Source organism: Rhipicephalus microplus, chromosome 9 (genome assembly GCF_043290135.1).
Source record: "Rhipicephalus microplus isolate Deutch F79 chromosome 9, USDA_Rmic, whole genome shotgun sequence".
Classification (NCBI taxonomy): Eukaryota; Metazoa; Arthropoda; class Arachnida; order Ixodida; family Ixodidae; genus Rhipicephalus; species Rhipicephalus microplus.
Genome location: NC_134708.1, coordinates 43706375 through 43727240, shown reverse-complemented (window position 1 = coordinate 43727240; position 20866 = coordinate 43706375). Strand labels below are relative to the sequence as shown.

The 20866-nt window shown below is 44.8% G+C and overlaps 1 protein-coding gene across 2 annotated transcripts in view; it reads left to right on the top strand.

Annotated features, from left to right (window-relative positions):
* The first annotated feature begins 3759 nt into the window (after positions 1-3759).
* Positions 3760-20866, top strand: part of LOC119165635 (glycine receptor subunit alpha-2-like) — a 367416-nt gene continuing 350309 nt past the window's right edge. The window contains exon 1 of one of the 2 annotated variants that reach the window (XM_075873508.1): positions 3760-4195. The gene's annotated coding sequence lies outside the window, so the exon portion shown is untranslated. The remainder of the gene's footprint in view (positions 4196-20866) is intronic. The other variant, XM_075873509.1, reaches the window with a different exon arrangement.

The following is a 20866-nucleotide window of genomic DNA, read 5'->3' as shown; positions in this document are numbered from 1 at the left end:
ATCAAGATGACTACCCTTCTGATCTCGATGACTATATAGAGAGAGCGGAGGAGGCCCGCCAATTAGCATGGTACCGAATATGTCACCAACAACGAACCGATGCCGACCGCTACAACCGAGGAAGACGTGAAACACGGTATGAAGTTGGTGACAAAGTGTGGATATGGGCCTCAGTACGACGACGAGGTCTGTATGAAAAACTCATTTGTCGATATTTCGGTCCTTACCAGGTAGTACAGCGACTCAGCGACCTCGTTTATGAAGTCAGGCCTACAGGACGTGGGCATTCCAAACGACGCAACCTCACCGAGCGTGTACACATTGTGCGCATTAAACCGTACTACGACCGGTACGAAGGCTAGCCACCCCACTTTCTTGCTGTACAACCATTTCACTCTTACAAACCTTCCGAGACGGAAACGCTGCATACATTATCATCGAAAGCATCGGGGCGATGCCTCTTGAGAGGGGGGATAATGCCACAGGAAATTACCATTGCTCCGCGCAACGTGGACGTCGGGAACTAGAGAAATGCTGACGGCATGACTACGAGCGACGAAGCCAGCCGCAACGCACGAGCCGGCCCTGCATGCGCACGGTACTCCGCCGAACAGCCAACTCGCGTGAAGAAGAAGAGAACGAGGGTGCTCGAGGCAGAGGCTACGGTGTAAATCTTATCAGAACCGAGAGTGATTCATCGAACACCTTTTCGGGACCAAGCAAGTCAAACACCATGTCTTTACAATGACATTAAAAGTGAGGTGACGGCGCAAATTCTATATGTATGTTACCGGTAAAACGCGCATTTGCTGCGGCAGTCGTTTCTTCTCGGAGCTGTCGGCAAACTACCACCATGCTTCCGCGTGCATTTTTATATAGCGTTCGGCTTTCAATTGCTTGGTCGCCAAGTTTGTCACGTGGCTTGCGATTTATTAGGAGGTCAGTGTGAAGAGACTAAACCTCCGTTTTCACAAACGCTTCTCGACTCGACTTTCACCCTTCACTTGACAGAGTGAAGCACTGCGTCACAGCTCGGCTGAAAATGACGATGCGCTGCTTGAGAATCGCACCATATTATTGCTAATATGCAGTGACTTGCCGTGCCTAGAGAGGGCGCTTCCATCGGCTTTTTCAAGTGAAGGTGAAGAGTTGAGTGAAGAGACCTTCTAGAATACGGGGGTAAACTTACGCCTGTCCTGTTCAGTCCCTGGCACCATTTCAACGCGCCGTGTTCAGTTTCATAAGAGTTTCACTTTTGCCGAGGTTTTCATTAGATATGTTAAAAGGGCGCTTCGTAAGCTCAATGACATCTTTGATTTTTGGCAGCTCCTTTGAAAGTACAATGATGCGCACAAAAAAAGGTATTTTATGTTCACTTCTTTCATGAATGTTTCTTGCACAGCGTGTTTCATTTCGGATAATATCCACGCCTTATTACGCAGCGTGTGCATAGATTCGAATGTCGATTTGAAACTGTGAATTCGACTCTTCACTTGGTCGTCATCGCACCACACAATACCAACTATAGCATCGAGCATGTTTCAGTTACACCGAGATTCGCTCCCGATAACCGCGTCGAATTTCGCGATACAATCGAAAGTTTAATATCTGCCTTGGTTCTTTTTTCAACTTGTGTTCATAGCGGCACCTGTACATCACCAGTGGCTCGGGCGCAAGCAAGGACATAATATTTTACGTGTCAAAACCATCATAGTTTTAGGAGGCATGCCGTGGTTTAAGACCCCAGATTGATTCCGGCCACGCGAGGTCTTTTTTTTTAACGTTAACGTGTACCCAAGTCCGTTTGAAATGTATACGGTGTGATGACAATGGAAAGAGGGTGCACACACACCGAGTGTGACTTTTGTTAACACGGTGCGTCATACCACTGGACGCATAAAATATACAACACCATTCTTGCACCAAAAGCTCAGTGCACTGTTACTGCGTTTCGCTCCTCACAATGCAGCAGTAGTGCGTGCCTGCTTTCCATAATGACGAAGGAGCTCGTCATATAAACATCTGAAAGTCTTTAACATATGCATGTGTGTGCAACATTTGTACATATATCTAGCCTCATTTCATGACGTGTCGCTCACGAAAAGAAGTTCAACGCGGCCACCTTCCCTACGCATGCTTCGCATAATGTTGATTCTCAGATACGTGGGTTGTGCCGAATTTTTTTTTTCAGTTTACCAACGCGCTTTCCTTTATTACGAGTCCGGCCACCGCGTTTCTTTCAGTTAATAGATAGTTTGTAGTACTGTGCACGACAAAAAACATTTCGAAGTAAAGAAATCACGGAGTATCAGCGAACTACCATAATCCACTCTTGACGCATTTGATTATCGTACTGCTTGCATTGAAAACGGTAGAACTTGACAGGCAGTTATGAGGTCCTCGTCATCTTTAAACTTTTGTAGCAGCTCGCAATGCAGCAGTAGTGCATGCCTGCTTTCGAGAATGACGAAGGAGCGCGGGCCATAGCGTGCAAAATGCGAGATTAGCGCTTCAAGGAACACGTTTTCCGTGCGCGCAATGGGAAAACCCAGTAAGCGCGGTCCGTTCGAGCGACCGAAGCTTTGCCCCTTTTCCGCTAGAGCAGTGAGTGGCGCTGTGCAAACTTGGGCCTGTCCTCCCTGTACACTAAGTGAAACGTGTCTTCGCAGAGGTAGTTGAGTGTTTATTGTGCTTTGTTTCACCAAAAGGGGCGAACGAATTAATGCTACAGAAACAAATTGCAGTGTCACGCGAAGAACTGCAAGCTGCTGGAAACTTGCAGCGAACACCTCAAGCAGAAAGCCCGCACTAAATGGGCATACCAAAAACGAGCGCGGACAAACTACTTTCACAGATTGACACCCAAAGGACGCTACTCAAACAGAAAGACGCACGAAATGAACGCCAGGTATACGCAGGACGAGTGCAAATTCTTGTTTGTGTGTGAGCAGCGAGCTCCTTTCGAGAACACGACCTCTGGAGAGGGCGAAGGGACGCTCGTGCGCTCTTTCACTACTGTGTATTCAAAGGAAACTTGCGGTGGAAGAATAAGAGGTACAAAGCGGCGGACTTTTGAGATAACCGCGCACGCGTGTAAGCCACCACCCTAGAGAACATCGCACCACGCCACGTGGAGGCGCGCACGCATAGCGACGCGCGGGGTGGCGTAGTGGCGCGGCACGAGAGCGTGCGCCCAATGCGCGCCATCTCGAGAGTGATCACGAAAACGCGCTGGAGTTGCTGAGCTCCGAGGACTGCCAGTCGCACATGGTGTATATAAATGGCTCGCCGCTATGAGGTTGCGGAGGTTTGTTTGTGGCGTATAATTAGCGTGGTGTGCTGAAGAGCTCGAGTTCACTGGTTCGACGCCCCACAGTGAAACTTTTCCTTCTTCTTTTCTTTTTTTGCCATCTCATAGTAGATATTTTGGAACTTCATATTCATGACGAAAATGCACCAGAAAAGCCATGGTGCCCCTTGGTATAAAACACTTATGTTAAAAAAAAAACAGAAAAACTAACAAAAAGCCCTTAAGCACTTTCCTTGACATGACAGGACACCACTGAGAATATGTTCTCAGTTTATAACAGGTGCCGATCCGGGCAATCGCACTCTTTTTATTTTAAGCGCTGTGCAGTTGACAGTGCTTATGCCGGCCAAAGCACTTATCATGGCCACGACGATGAACAAAGAAAGGAGCTGCAAGTCAGGCACATCATAGGCACGGCGCTTGCTCCCATGTGATCTGTTTCAAACCGCAGATGTTGCTCGGCACGGCGATGCTCCTTCGTTCCAGACATGACTGTTGACCGCGCTACGAGCTCCGTTCCATGGGCTTGCTCTTTTTTTTTGTGCGCACTTGTTAGCAGCAATAATTACTTCCGCTGTGGTGGCAGATTCATCTGGTCAGCAGTGTGCAGTGGTAGGCTGAGACGACAAGCGGCGAAGACGAAAGATTGTAGCGGATAGCTTGTACCAAAACAAGCTGCCAGGAAGGAGCAATACGGTTGCGACATGTGTCGGCTGCAGTAGTTTCTCAGCAACAGCCAACGTGCACATGTGTGGACTTTGCCGATAAACAGGAAAATTGTTGCACGAAAGACAGATGGGTGCCAGTGTTCAGCACGTTTCGAGGTATGGACAACGACTGGAGCGGAACCAACTGGGGAGGCCGAAGATCGGTTACGAGGTAAAGGTAAGAAAGCACTGTTAATTTGTACTTCTTGACCCGTAAAAAAGTGCCATATTTTATGTGATCGGGGCTATAGAAAGTAAAATGCGTGTTTAGAATGACTGACAAAGCTGCGAAGCCATGTGCTGTAAGCTCATAGCTGCTACTGCTCTTATGTTTCTGGAAAACTTGAATGTGAAACATTCGTCAATTTTTTCACGGTAATAGACGTGATAGCGCAGCTGCGAAGATTCAATGCTTGAGATAAGGCTCCATTCAATGTATTGTAGGGCAAAGGACGCTATGATGTAGAACTTGCATATTTCGTCCACCTACGTTGCTTCCGTTCTCTTGCCTGCGGAAATGCACCATTAACGTTCATAAATGAAAACGTCCACTATTGGCTGCCATAAGAGATTGGCTGCAGTGTCTTAGCCGAGGTTATGAATTGAATTTACAGCAAATTTAGTGATTTCCAACTAGTGATGGAGTGTTTGACGAGTAAGGCGTGCCTGCACAACACTCTGAAAACGATTATGCACAAGTTCTCTCACACAATCGTCGATACGCCTCGGACGAATGCGTTGCCGAAAAGCGGTATAGTACCTATATAACGTTGTACTGAACCGATACATTGAACAGTTCCGCATAGCGTGGCAGTACGGTTTGGTGCAAGAGCCGCTACCTGAATGCACATGGTATCCATACAGTAGAAGGAACTGCAATGAATTTTAACGTATCTCACTGTTGTTGGAATTGTGAATGGAAGTTTGCGAGACAATATGTAGTGACCCAAGTACTAATAGGTAGACGCACTTTGCTACGGCTGTGGTTGATTTTTAGACCATTGGGGGCTTACGGCCAGTAAAGGGAAAATAAAGGACGAGCCGGCAAAAATAACTAAAAGGTGTTTTTTTAATAGGTGGTTGTCACATGCAGTTTCTAGAGTAAAAGCTCGGTTCATGTTTCGCAGGACTTTGCGCACTCATTGCCCGAAGTCAAAACGAAGTTGCTTAGGGCCGCATCCACTGAGGACAAAACCATGGTCTCTAAACGCATGAAGCATCCACGCAATTTCGAAGGCGCGCGCGTTGCCTCCGTTCAGTGGTGAAACGAATCTTCCGAGTGCCGTATCTGCTGCCGAATGAACCTGGCTCGATAAGGTGCAACCATGGACGCCGATTACGCAGTTAGAAGGTGCGTCGTTATAAAAAAAAAAGTACTGCTTATCGTGGCTTTTATCCTGTTCGCTATTGATATAACCATAGAACCCACTGAGCTAGTTCGTGCCGAGTTACACAAAAAATGAAACAAATCTTTCACAGCCTCGGAGGCCTTGACCGCAACCGGCGTTATAGTGGAGAGATTCGCGATGGTGGCCGCGCCTTCCTGAAGTCACTGTGTCATTTCGGTTGTTCACTTTTGCATTCCTTGTGTCGTACATATGATGAAAGAGTATTCGGGTTTTGACACTGAGCTCGCCTGAGCAGCCAGATAATGTTAGGTCTCGCGGGCGAACTCTGCTGTGAGCCGTCAGACAGAGGCGTAGCCAGGGGGTAGCACACCAGGCACATGCTCCCCCCCCCCCCCCCCCACTCCAAAAAAATTTCTGGCCATGTGTTTGCCGTCACGTGGTGCCACGGCCAACGTATACCCAGCGAAGTGGAGCTAGCGCATTGCAATTCCTCAGCCCCTCTAAATGTATGTGTTCCAATAGGTGTGACTGACTCGCTAAACGCAAATCAGCAACATAAAAAAGTACCAGAATCAGCAGCATGCACGTTTTCAGCGAGACGGTCATCTAAGAAGGCACCCACGAAGCTGCGAGATAACCGATAACGGCCCGAAGATTATCTAACGCTCTTGGATGGCGCTTTTCAATGCGTTGAAGAGAAAGTGTCAGCACTGTCTACGTATATTCTTACGCCATGCATGCTGGCGCATTTCTGGCGCTCCGGACTTGGCGTGCTCTGGGGGTCGTCCGAGTTGGCAAGGTTGCAGCCAAGTAGGAACAAAATAACCATAGTTTGGTGCCATTGAACAATACATGTGCTGGCCAGGGCCACAAAACAGGCAGAATTATCACAATTTCCAAATCAGCGCAGGTAAACCTAACGAGCATATATTGCAATTCATTGTGAGTCAGTACTGGTTAACGTGAGTCAACGCAGGATCAAAGGGGAGCAAGCCTTATCCATTTATGGTGGTTTTCAAAAAGATCGAAGTTCATTTTATTGTAGCGCACACTTTTGTGTTTTCGCTCGCGTGTATTAGCCGCTACTCTGATCGGAAATGACATTCGCATCACGGATATGTTACCGTCAGTTCGCCCTTCTCTTCCTACTTTCTAATTTACTCTGCGAAACGAATATTGAAGCGCACGTCGAAAGTCATTTTCTCGGTCCCGCAATATTGCCACGGATTCGCTTTGATCCTAATGCCTGCTATCGACTGCCGTGACCTTCAAACACCCGAACGCGTGCATAAAACCTCGTGATTGAAAGACTGGAATATTTTCTTTACGGTAACTTCCTACAACGCTCGACACGATCCATTTCAGTATAATTTTCAAAAATGCACGTCGGGAACGCCACGTCCTAGTATGCTCTATAGATGGTGCACGAAGATTTTTCTGTGTGTTAATAGTAAAACGAGAAAAAAAATTCTTTGGAGATGTTCCACTCTCTGTGATTGCAGATCGGGGAGGTGAATATGTTCTCTCGCTTATAATTTTGTCTCTATTTGTACCGGTAGGGTGAAAATTGTAACTGCATCATAAAAGACCACACGACAGCGCAATTTTCTTACACACTTCTGTCACAACAAACTGAGATTTTGTTTTCTTACTGAAGTTTGAGGAGCTTGCAAAGAATCCTGTCTATGCATACAAATTTTCGGACGCATTCTCTGTACACGTGGAAATGCAAGAGACTACTGCATGAATTCATTTAGACATTAAATATTCAGAGCAAATGGAAATTTACGGAACGCTTCACAGTGGCGTACATTATAATGATATTCTTGTTTCGGTACGTAAGATTCCAAAAATAAAAAAAAAACATTGCAGAGATGACAAAGTTATCCTGCAGCGTCTTCTTTCAAGAAAGGTGTGGCGCAACACTGCCATTCCTCCTATGCACATAACAATATCTAACGTTTCATTTGGCAAAACCCACGATCTGATTATGTGCAATGATATAGTGAAAGGCTCGGGCTTGTTTGAAAGGCTTGTTTGCCATATAGAATGCTTCACGTGGATTGTTTCATTCAACCTTCATTTCATTCGGCATTCCTGCCATGAAATTGCCGGCGAATAATTGTTTTAATTTCCATGTTTCGCAGACTAGCCTTGGGGTACTCTCTAACCTGCTAGGGCAAGACTGAGAGAAGTCGATGCAGCCTCATCGAGTGCGAGTGAGGCTCACGGGGTGGCTTACAGCTCTCCCATAGTAGAGTTATATTGTTACCCACTTTTTCTAAACACACAGGCTTTGAATCTGATTTGCCTCGCCTCCAGCGCAGGTCCTCGTCTAGCTTGCATTCGATATACTTTTTCGTGTCAGTACGGCCTTTCGCCCCCATAGTAACGGTGGAAGCTTCCGAGAACGTCTCGTCTCGTAAGCACATTTCGTATTCGTTCCCTGGTTCTCTCGTATGCTCTTCTGTGGTCACCACTTAGCTGCGTATGTTTATCGAAACAGCAGGAACAAATCTGATGTCGCTTCATTGAGAGTTAGAATAGAGGGAAGCGTAAAAAGGAAGAAACGAATGGAAGTCAACCAGAAGTGCGTCAGATATGCTACTTTACAATAGGAAAAATAGAAAGGGCGAGAAAAAGAACAAGAGCTGTGATAAAAAACGGCGCACGAAAACGAACAAGGAAAACGGTGCTCGGAACTATCCGATAAGTCACTACCAAGGAAGAAGTTCAGCAATGACAACATTCGGATGTCATGTGGGAAATACTACTACTGATACTACTACTACTACTACTACTAATAATAATAATAATATAATTTCGAAGATACCATGTACCTTGGGAATCAACGTTATGCGAAGCATGCGGAGAGAAAGTGATGAATGTCGTAATTTTTAGAGGCGAAGCTCCTTACGCCGTAAGTCCTCTGTCCGGTGTCGTCGTATTAACCAGTTGCATTGCATTGCATGTCAATAAAAATGCTGTCACACCATATCCACGGACTTAATGATGAGTGGGGCGAATGCCGTTCCGTGCTTCCATCCGTCAGTGCGGGGAAAGACACCACACAATGCACATAGAGAAGGCACAGTCTACACGATGCCCAAATATAGTGACAAATGCACTGCACCAACGTTTTGCACACGTGTTCAAGATTTTGCGCACGTCTGATGATCCTAGATGATTTTGGCTTCCAGGTAGGTAGGTAATCAACTTTATTGATTCACGAAGGAATCATTTTAGGAGGGGGGTGTGGTTGGGGAAGTGGAATCAGAATGACGAAGAGCCCTCGGGCCACTCTAGGTGGCCGGACACTGCTGTGCTTCGGCGACCCTTCTGGCCCAGCTCACTGTCCGGAGCTGTAAACCCGGTTGCGAGCTGCGCAGAGCAGCCTCCCATCGCTCCTGGTGTTCTGACCCTTGCCACGGGGGCTTGGGTTTGTTTGGACAATTAAGAAATATGTGCTGGAAGTCGGCTCTGGTGCTAGGACATAAGTTGCAATGAGGCGAGGTTTCGCCATGTGTAAAAAAGGAGAGAAGAAAAGGAGTCGTTACTGTGGCCGTTTGAAGTCTGCGCGACAAAGCCTGGTCACTTCTGTAGAGAGATTTATGTGGCGGGAGATACGTTAGGCGGGAATTTCGGTAAAATAGCGTGATATCGTGATAGCTGAGGAGTCGATCCCTGGCACTTCGAAGCGAAGGCAAGTCGCTGTGAGCCCGGTGGGTGAGTGCTCGGGCTTGGGTGTGAGCGGCCGTGTTGCCTGGGTGTCCACAGTGCGCAGGGACCCAGAGGAGGGTGATGAGGCGAGCAGGCGGAAGAGATGATTCAAGAATTTTAGCAGCAGGAGAATGAATTCAGAAAGTGGCGAAATTACGAATTGCAGCTTTTGAATCGGAAAAAAATATACTCGGCGGAGGAGTGAACAATGGCTAAAGCAATTGCCGCCTCTTCTGCTTCCAGGGATTCTGTCGAATTTGGAAGGGACGCACTAGCGACCAGTTTTTGAAATCCATCTACGACGGATACCGCGAAAGCTCGATGATCTACATATTCGGCCACGTCTACATAGACTGCGGGAGAATTAGGAGGGAAGCGCTTCTGAAGGGACTTGGCTCGAGCTTCCCGTCGCGCCCGATTATGTTCTGGGTGAGTATTTTTGGGGAGTGGCGGGATTAATAGGTTGCTGCTAACAGTGATGGAAACTGCGTGCGTGGCCGTGGTGTGACCAGAAACGTTGATTCCAAGTCGGCGCAGGAGTACCTGTCCTGTTTCTGTGAGTGATAGTCTTTGATATTGGCTGAAAAGATGCGCCTCTACAAGCTCTCCCAGAGTGTTGTGCACCCCAAGTTGAAGTAGTTTATCCGTGGCTGTTGATTTAGGGAGATGGAGCGCAGTTTATAAGCATTACGAATGAGTCTGTTAAGTTGCTCGATCTCCGTAAGTGAGAGATAGAGGTAGGGGATAGAATAGGTAATTATGCACAGGCAAAAGGCCTGTATGAGGCGGCGTGTGTCTGCTTCCCTCATGCCGCGATGACGATTGGATATGCGCTTAATGAGGGAAGCTGTATTTTGAAATGAGGTGCGGATTAGCTTTATCGTGTCAGCGTTCGAACCATTGTCGGAAATATTAAGGCCTAAAATATTGATTTCATTGACCCTGCGAATAGGGGTGTCATCAAGCATGACTTGAATGTGACATGTATCTTGCTATTTAAAGTCAATTACTAGGAGTTCCGATTTAGCCGCCGAGCAGGTGAGCCCAATATTGTTGGCGTGTTCAACAACAATGTCAGCGGCCAACTGAAGCTTCGATTCGATTTCGCCATGTTTGCCAGTATAGACCCAGATGGTGATGTCATCCGCGTACAAGGAGTGATTGATGGAAGAAAGTTTGGCAAGTTCCCGTGTTAGCGGTATGAGAGTAACGTTAAAAAGGAACGGGGACAAAACATATCCCTGGGGCGTTCCCTTGCTACCTAGCATGAAGGGATCGGTTTTGAAAGTGCCCAACTGTAGGCAGACAGACCTATTGCTGAGAAAGGCAGAGACATACCTGTGCGTGCGAGAGCCTACGTTTAGTTCACTAAGAGATTGTAAAATCGAGGAGTGAGAAACTTTATCAAAAGCCTTAGTCAGGTCCAATGCAAGGATGGCTCTGGTGATGTGTGGAAAAGTAGGATTTAGCACGTCCTCCTTAAGCTGCAGCATGACATCCTGAGTGGAGAGTCCCGCTCGGAAGCCGTACATGGTGGAGGGAAACAGTTTTTCTTGTTCCATGTAGCGATTAAGACGATTGAGAATTACATGCTCCATCAGTTTCCCTGTACATGAGGTAAGAGAGATCGGTCTCAAATTATTAAGGTATAACGGCTTATTATGTTTGGATATGAAAGTCACCTTAGCTGACTTCCATTCCTGGGGCAGCGTGCCCTGCTCCCATTGTTGATTCATGTAATCGGTAAGAGCTGCCACTGACTTGGAGTCTAAATTTCGGAGTGTTTTGTTAGTAATTCCATCTAGTCCTGGAGCAGATGTGGTGCGAAGTTTGCTTAGGGCAGCCCAAACTTCCGCCTCAGCAATTGGTGCATCCAAGTCTGCATTGGGAGCTCCATTGTAGATAGGTAACGATTCTCGCCTTGGGCCAGGGAAATACGTAGTTTTAAGAGCAGTTTCAACGTCTTGCCCTTGTTTTTCTACTTCAAACAAGAGTTTCGTAATTCGCTTATTACTTTCACATCGCGAGGAGCATGGATCTAACATATGGCGAAGCAGGGACCAAGAGTTCTTCATATGTAGAGTGCCGTCGAGCCGGTTACATATCTGGTTCCATTGCTGCGATGAAAGTTCAGCCGCGTGTTCAGTTACAAGCTGGAGTGTTTGTGACATTTAGCGTTTTAGTTTACGATTATATTTTTGCTTGACTTTTCAAGAACTCCTCCGGCAGTTGGAGTGAGGTTCGAAAAACCGGCTCCCGGTACACGTGCCAAACTTGCCTGACTGCGTTTCGGTAGGATAATGTAGTGGCCTGGCAGCTTATCGTCAAACCTGCCACTCCCTTTAGCCAATGTAATGGAGAGAGGAGGGATTGGGAGTGGTCCACTAATCCCTCGTCGTCGAGGCGCTGAGGTGTGCTCCCGCAAGGGCTGCAAAAGATGGTGACTTTTCCTTTCCTTCAACTACACGTTCAATCCCTCGTCGTTTGCTAGAAGTTACGGCTCATTTCCGGGACTTCGGTTCTTCTCGAACAAGCTTTGCTTCTCCTCGCAAGGTGCAGCAAGAACCAGTTTGGGTTTTAGCTTTCAGACCAAACCGAAAATATCACGCTGGTTTCGGTCTCTCCAGATCCACGGAGACCTCGAAAGTGGCCCAGCTGCCTCCTTATTTCCCTGGAAATCCTCGGGTCGAGTCGAGTTCACAATGGCCTTTTCTTTCTCGTACGTTTTCTTAGCGCCAACCCAGTCCTCGAACCCCTGGTTCACGTTTTGCTGAAAGGGAATTAGTCCGTCTTGAAGGCACATTCTTGCGAAATTTTTCGTCAAGTTCACAAACACTGAAACAACTTCAATAATCATGACTGTCATAACAGGGAACATTACGAGAGAAATCAGACGCAAGCGGCTAGATAGATATAGATAGATATAGATAGATATAGATATAGATAGATATAGATATAGATAGATATAAATATAGATAGATACAGATAAAGATAGATATAGATAGATACAGATAAATATAGATATATATATAGATATTGATAGTCAGATAGATGCCAAAAGTGCTTGCAGTTCGCAAAGCAATGCTTCGCATTGAGTAATGGTTATTAATAATGTTTTAAGTCCTAAAGCTACCGTAAGATTGGGAGTGACGCCATAATGAAGGGCTCCGGAAATTTCTACCACCTGATTTCTTTGACGTCCAACTAAATATAAATACACGAGCTTCTACGATCAACTCAAACGATCAATTCAAACACAGAACACCTTAAGACAGAAGTCCCTCAAGGGAGTATACTGGGACCGCTTCTATTCATCGTCTACATTAACGACATTTTCTCGTCTGCTACGAATTGTAAGTGGGTAGGTTACACCGATGACAGAGCCCTTTCGTGCAGAGGAGTACAACCGGATGGGTTGGTATTTTTAGCCAACGATGCACTTGCTGAAGTATTGGCGTGGTCAAAAAGAAATGCTTTGAGAATTAACACAAAGAAGACACAAGCCATATTTTTCCGCGATCGACACGCAGTCATTGAACATACAAAAAAACGTACATCTTGATAATGACATAACTAGTACTGCAAACGAGATGAAATCTTTAGGTTTTCTTTACAGAAACATTGACATGGAATAAGCATGTACAGAGTGCTTGCAACAAGTTATATTCCTTCACTGCCTTGATTAACAAAAACCGTCGAATACTACTTATAAAAGCTGAATGTTTGTTATACAATGGGTTATTTTTATCCTTGTTTAACTATTGGAACCTTGTATGGAGTAACACCTCCTCCGACAACTTGGAAAAACTCAGGGTATGCCAAAAGCGAGCATGGTGCTATAGCCGACGTTCCATATGCGACTTACACTGCGCCTATTTTGAAGCCTTCAATATACTCAAAGTTGAATTGACCTACGCATTTCGTCTTTCCTGTGCATATCATCATGTCACAAGGACTAACATCATAGACTTCATCACTTCGTTTCGCCTAACAAGACGTTACTATGCATACGACACAAGAAGTCAGGACCTCTGTCTCCTGCCATTATGTCAAACTAACTATGGAAATTAGTCGGTATCATTCCAACTAGCTGCTATAATACACTGTAAATATGGCATATCTGCTGATACGACTTCAATACGCACCCTTTTGCTCATTTTTATTGGGTGATAAAAGTTAGTTTTTCTACTAGCATCTCGTTGTGATAATCAGATGTGTATGCGTATCTGTTCGGCACGTGGCGTTTTCTTTGGCTTCATTATTTTTCCTTTTATTTTCTTCCTGCTGTGCTTTCATTGCCTTCTTAGCACTCTGTTGGCCTAAATTATAAACTTATATTGTATAGATTACAATAATTGCATTTGCGATTGGGCCTTTTTTTCTTTTACCCCCTTTATTCTTCTTAATCTTATAACTGTGTCTCATTACGTGTGATGTTTCTTAAAAAATACAATACTTTGTTGTTTAACCTAGTTTTTATTATATGTTGCCACTACCTTTATTAGTGCACTGAATTTAAATGTAATATTTGCTGCAAAGTTTTTTTTTCTACTTCACTTTTTGCTGCTGGACTTTGTAGGGGGCCGAAACTAGTCAAGCCGCAGTACTGCGGCTTTTTTCCGCTGCCCCCATATATCTCAAGGAGAAATAAAAGCTGATTGACTGATTGATTGAAACGAAAAATGCGTATGGCATGGTTTCCATTGGATCCCGAGACCTGCGGTTCAGCGGTCATGTACCCTAACCACTAGATCGTGAAGGAGTGTGAAACGTAGGAAGTAGCTCCCGAAAAAAAAAAACTATGACATTCAGCTGGGAAACGAACGCTGTTCAGTTTGCCCGCTTAAAAATAACGCAACTGCTTTTGCTGGATGAAGTTAGCTTGCACAAAGACCATTGTTTTAGGTGCGAAGCTCCGTATGGCGTGGCTTGTGCGTGCCCCGTTGTCGTAGTGCGTAACCTGTGGCACATACCCGCATACCAGAGGCACATACCCGCATACCAGAGGCACATACCCGCATACCAGAGGCACATACCCGCCCTCGGGCACACATCCGCATGTCCACACGTTACGAAAAACGTAGAACGGCGTCGTTATCCCTATCTCGGTGTTAAAAAAGCGTTGACAGGAGAAATGTGGTACGCACTCTCGTTTAGTTCTTGGATTGTCCACTGGATGGAGGTACTTGTATATGATGAATATGTGATAAAGAAAAGCGAAATGACGGTACTCGAAGTCTTCACTGGATGAACGGACGCACGTACAGACAGACAAGCAGATGGACAGACAGACAGACGAACGGGCGCACGCACGGACGGACGCACGAACGAATTGACGGACATTTCGCCCCACTCATGATCATTCATATGCTGCGTTTTTTTTTTTTCGCGGGTGATGTTATGTACCTAGGATTACGAAGGTGAGCGGCCAACTGAAGTCGATATCAGAACGGACCAAAGTTGAGATAACTTGTTGCGATTCATCATTAAAGATGAAGCGTATAGTAACAGACGCAAAAGAAAAGATCCAGACAGTCTCTGCATTGTCTGTCTTCTAGAGTGCGTTTTCGGGTTGCCTCACCCTCTTAAGTGATCATGTATCGTGGTTGTTGCTAGCACTTCCTCCAGCACGATTGAAGAAACCAACGTGAACCCTCCGCGTTGATCGCGCCTTATTTTGTAGTAAACGTCGATGCCTGTTTGCGCCTGAAGAACGCTAAAACACAAGCCCTACCGCGTGTTCTAAGAAAGATGGCTAATTATGCGGGCGCACTCTCTTTCGTATATAGCGCCTCTGCAAAAGATTTTCTTTTCTTTGCTTCAGTGTTGTATTCGTCACAGTAATAAAGCGAGCAATTTAACCAAATCGCGCCAGCAAAATTCACTTATTGGGACTCGGACAGCTTTGCTATCCCTGTGAGATAAAACTGCGATAAGCACTGCACTGGCACTGTTATCCAGACGCGGTAAGATAAAGAAAGCCAAGATGACTACAGAGACGTAAGAAAAGGGAAGCAAGACGCTGTCTGTGTATCAGCATAAAGACGTTTGCAGTCATCTTCCAGTACGACGATACAGTGCGCGCTAATATAGCAGCGTTAGCTTAAACTTTTATCAACTTCTCCGAAAGAAATACGGCCGGGAAACTGAGACCGGCCCCAAGTTAAGTTTTTCCAAGCAGCTATGATATGGATGCTTCCGGTAAGTCTTTGGCTTCCACCATAAGTGTTCATCTACATGATTTTACGATTCTACATGAATATTGCATGTCATATGTAGGAGCCTCCACATGTATGCACCCTCGATGTGTCTCAACTATAAACCTCATTCAGCTCAACCTCGTAGACGCTATACCAACACTTGCGGTTTGACGTCAAACGAACACGACCGCAAGTAAGCAAGTGGTCTCGAGATACAAGAAGCAACAGCCCACCGCACGGGCGCTCTCGTGGCTGAATAACCGGTAATGAAGAGCTATGGTGCTCAAAGTGGCTTTCCATGAAATACTATTATCCATAAGCTATTGATATTATAACTGTCTCAGCATTTGCCTCAGCAGGTCTACTTTTACATTGCCTTTGAAAACACGTACGCCGATTAGAACACCTTAGAAAACTGTTTTAAGACGTTAATCCGCTCATGTTAATATGTTAATTTAATTTACTGAGCCATGCTTGGTGATAAGGGGGTGTATGTTTCGTGTATCGGACCTGTACTGGATACCATTTCATTGTGTTTTTAAGAAGATTGAAACAAGAAAATTGTTATTGATTGAGGAAAAAAAAAGACTCATTATTAACTTGGAATAAATAAAGAAAGCTGTGGAACAGACCATGACATAAACTAGCACGGCTACTTTTTCTCTTGGGTCTAAGCTTTTTATTGAAATAAGTACAGCAAAGGTACGAGCGCTACTATTAGTATGACCACTATTACTGCTGCTACTATTTCTAGCGCCACCACCGCCACAGCGTACAAGAATTTTACGACCATTAACTTGGTACTGATACTCTGTGACGAAGTGCAAGTGCAATGAAAAAGCACATACTGCTTTTTGATCGAGTCTGTCGTGATGAAATTCCCGCAAGTGATGCCAAAGGTTGTTCCCTTCCGCCGAAGCTCTACAACTACAAGCTTGTACGCAATCCACTTCAAATTGTATCTAGCCATGTACACCAAAGTTCTACGCACCCAGTCGCTGGCCCAATTGGAGAGTAGCTCTACACGGATGGTTCGCACGGTCGACATTGTTGAGCCTACACGTCCTGTCAAAGAAGTCAATCTAACACGCTTTTATTTCTGACTCGGCAAGCAGTCTTTAGTGTTTGAACTGCATCGTAATCTCTACTTACCACGCTATAGGAGCCATTTCCCTCGGTTATAGTGTCTTGTTCTATATTCTTTAAAAAAAGGTAGACATTTACGAAAAGCTTCGCGTGCTTTCGTTGTCACAGCAGCGGTGGAGTAGGCGTTCAAAGTGACTTAAAGATAATGCAAACAGTGTTACGCCTTTTTATAAATGGCACAGAGATGCATGCTCGCCTGTTATCGAGAGGAAAGTAATCTTAGCATTGATATTTTTCACGCAAATCTCTTGCAATTCTCTTCCACTTTTTTACCTTGAAAGAACAAAATATGAGCGAAATTCTGAAAGATGATCTGTCGTAAGTCACTATTGTTGAGTCAAACTGTTGCGTTACTACAGTGTTCTACGGCTCGCAGCTCTTTGTAATATTTCTTCAGCCAAAATGCGTGAACTATGGTCGCTTTTTGACATAGTAGCGTTTTCTATTCCATCTTATATTTTTTTATATGAAGAAAGTGTCCAGGTATATAGTCGGGAGCCAGCGGCAGAAATAGGATTTAGCCTATTTTTTTCTTTTCTGCACGTGTTTCGCAGATGCGTTGGTTGTACCTGTTAGCGAGTGAAAAGATTTAGCTGCGCCATTTGCTGGCTTATGTGTACAGTTTTTCTCCAGTTCGAAAGCTTCTACTGATCGTTGTCAAATAGGCTCCCTGAAAAAGACACGAATGCGCGATATGGCATGGTTTGGTGTAAGTTTGGAAACAATTTAATATTGTTATATGATTCGTTGTGTAAATTTAAGAAGTTTTGGAAATATATTTCACGCTGTTTGTTTATGACAGTACCGGACCCGGATCCTACCATAGCGGCCTGGTATAGGCCTCGGAATGCTTACTCAATAAGGTAGACCATATATCTTACGGCTACAAGTTATTTTCCATAATGCTTGCAGTTTATTGAATTACATAGTCATTTTAACCTAACTTGATGCCCTTCTTAAAAAGTCACTAAAGTGAAATAATGAATTAATTTAGCCTGATAAAGTGTAGCGTGAGAACGATAATGTCATTGATTTTAATATCAAAGGCTTAGTAATAGAGGAGCAAATCAAGCTAAATGTTTCAATTTGAAATTCAGACCGAAATGTCCACTCGTGGCATCACGGATTACAACTGTATCGTAATTTGGCGCTATTGGCTGAACGAAATTCGCTCACACTTGGCATGCTAAGTCTACAGCCCCCTCAGACTACACTTTACTTCATTTTTACCAATTATAAACTGCGTGGCCTCTTGTCGAACTGTGTGACGTCATTGCGAATCGCGAGAAAACTTCAATGTTGCATCGCCACCCACAATTATTTTTTGCGCGTCTCCTCACTAACCAAGCGTCTCTTCGCTGTAAAAAAAGGCGTGGTTTTTTTAGTAGCATGGAAGAGCAGCTTAGAAAAATTAGTTTGCTCTTCAATGGCCACACAAAATAGGTCCACTATGACCGGTAGTCTATTACGGAAATGATCTTCAATGCAGCATGAGCGAATCACAGGATCCTTGGCAATATGTCGTACAGTTCTTCAGTTACACCTATGTTGCATCACACCAAGTGTCTACGCTAGTCGAATGCTCAAATCGATAACTTAGTGTGGTAAGGTAAGAGCGCGCAAGCGCGAAATGCCAAGCATGATCCATCGTACCGTGCCTCACAACACCTTTCAGGTTTATCGCAAGACACTTTTGCTCGAAGCGATAGTCGCCCGACTCATAACAGCCACGTCGTCTTGCTGCCTTGCGGAACTCGCACGCCTTGACTGCCTGTTCCCGCTCCTAAGTATCTTATTTTGGTTTAAGATTACGGACTGTTCCTCAATGTTGTTTAAAATAGGGATTCATGTATGAGCATATTCCTTGCTTGTTGTGCTTAGCGTTTTGGGGTGCATCTCTGTCTACGCTTTAGTAGGGCTTACGGATATCTTTTTTTTTTAACACTGAAAGAAGACAACCACAACAGAGACCGCAGGATGAGCTCACAACAGCCAGAATTGGGTTTCCATAAGACATATCGTAAGAATGTGGACATAAACCTAACGCAACTACGAAAAAAATTATCAGAATACGAATTTGTCGTAAAGAATCATTCAAATAGCCAGGAAAGTTAATTCACAGTGAACTAGCTACATCACACGTACTCTGTAAACGTGCCCGCGGGATAATTTGCGTCCCCCGGCATCAAAAAATCTATTGTTCCCGCCGGTTTATCAACTATAATCACGGCGGAAAACTGAGAGCTTCGTTACATGTTCGTACTTATTATATTTATTAGCACAGTTTACGATGCCGCAATGAAATGCGAAATCGCGAAGCATGGCTAACAAACCGACACGGCTTCGTTCTTGGGTGTTCTGCTGTGCGGAGCACGCCAATTAATATCGCACTTTCCCGCACTGAGGAGGCACCGGCTCAGTGCACGTTTTTTACAGTGTAGTTACTTAGTTCTTTTCCTATTTTCCTTGCTAGATGTTCTAAAATTTTTCCTAGGTCCCTCAAGCTGCTGATCCAACCCGGTAGGCTTGCCTTCTCCCCTTCTTCCCACCAACAATATCTGTAGGAAAGAGCATGCTATTAATAAGATATTGTAAAAATTTCTGGTAAAAAGCACGTCTTTCAATAAGTTAAATAAAAGCTGCACCGTAGCCAGGGGTGGTACATTTTTCACTTCTCACAATAATTTCTTATGCACTGTTATGAGAACGAATACTAAAGTTGCCCTTAAAGGGATTCCTTTCATTCGTTTTCTTAGGCGAATATATGCGGCACGTTTCTCACAAAACCTCTACGTTTCACCAAAATACTCCTTATTGTGGCACATTCTTCGTCTTCATTACAACTTTACACTCGAGTGAGCGTGCCATGTAACTGGAGGCGTCGGTCATGCTTTGTTCAGCAACACACTTTCGTCTCTTTGTCAGCTCGCAATAGTTTAGGCCTAACCTAAAACTCCTTTTGCGACGGCTGTTTACATTGCGAAATGTTCTACATCGTAAATAAAAAAAAAATGTTTCAATACTACAATTGTTGCCATTGTTTAACGAAAAGTGCTTGCAACAAACTCTTCACAGTCTAGACGCTGACAACAGCATTATTTTCGAGCCATATGATAGCGCTTCTTTAACAAGCCACTGCCCTATTTTTTATTTTTTTGTGCTTTTTAAAACTTTTTGTTGTTGGGACTGATGCGAAATAGCGTCGCAAAGCAGTGGAAGGGCACACAGTGAGTGTTTGCTACGAGCGCAACAGATTTGATTATCTCGGCTCTCTCTTGCATTTCTTAATTTACCAGCGCTGCGTGTCCGAATGAAAATAACACGATATATAGCACAAAAAATATTCTTCCTCACTTCATTGTGCATCATATGAGTGTGAAACACTTATTGAGTGAGGGTGCGTCGATAACGTTCACGATGAGAACGGTACTAGTACAAGAATCGTGCGTAAAATATTTGCACGTACCACACAAGAAAGTAGCACAATATGCAAAGTCCATAGCGACAAACAGGAACGAGGACAACAAGTGAAGTGAAAAGAGCACGTCCTGTTTCTCGAGCACTCTAAGAAAAGTCTATTCAACCAGTAAGCGCAAACACTGGAGACGCTTTTACACTAAGGATTTCGCAATCACGTCAGTATGAGTTATACAAACGCCAGACATAATTTTACACGCACCTCGATAACGAATTGCGCGATGCTACGAGAGAGAGAGAGAGAGAGAGAGATAAAGATGCAAGGAAAGGCAGGGAGGTTAACCAGACGCACATCCGGTTTGCTACCCTGCACTGGGGAAGGGATGAAGGGGAGAAAAGAGGTTGGAGAGAGATGAGAAGGTACACACAATCACGAGCACACTCGGGGAGCACACACAGTCTACAGGCGGTCGCTCAGGTTTGCTGACTTTAAGTAAAGTAGCAGTGCTTTAGTCGCTTTCTGTGCAACTGAGATGCCCAAGGTCCTAGTATCTTCTGCACACAGAAACTATGAACAAAATTGGGGGATGCTTCAGCTTCCGTAAGAGTTGAAGGTGACAGTGATATGCTGTCTCTGGTGCGTACTGCGTTCAATACGAATCGTGTCAATTAGGCTTTTGCATACGGCCGCATTCTGTGTAGCCGGTAGCATGCTTTAAACCACAGGAAATCGTGCGCGTGAAACCTTTTCGAACTTGCCATGCACCCACTACGTGGACTTATTGGAAAATGCGAGATAACAAGTGTGCATTTTGTATAGTTGGCCCGCTTTGACTCACGAAGTCGTCATAATCGCACGTTCAGACGCCCGATCACATTGTAGGCTTGTACCACGCATTGTTACTACAATATTACAAGTTGTGGGTTGAAGCATGTATACCGGACTCGTGTGGTTGCAATGTATGCTAGTTACTTTCACTGCATTCACAAGCAAGGGAGTTTTTTTGACGTGGCCGA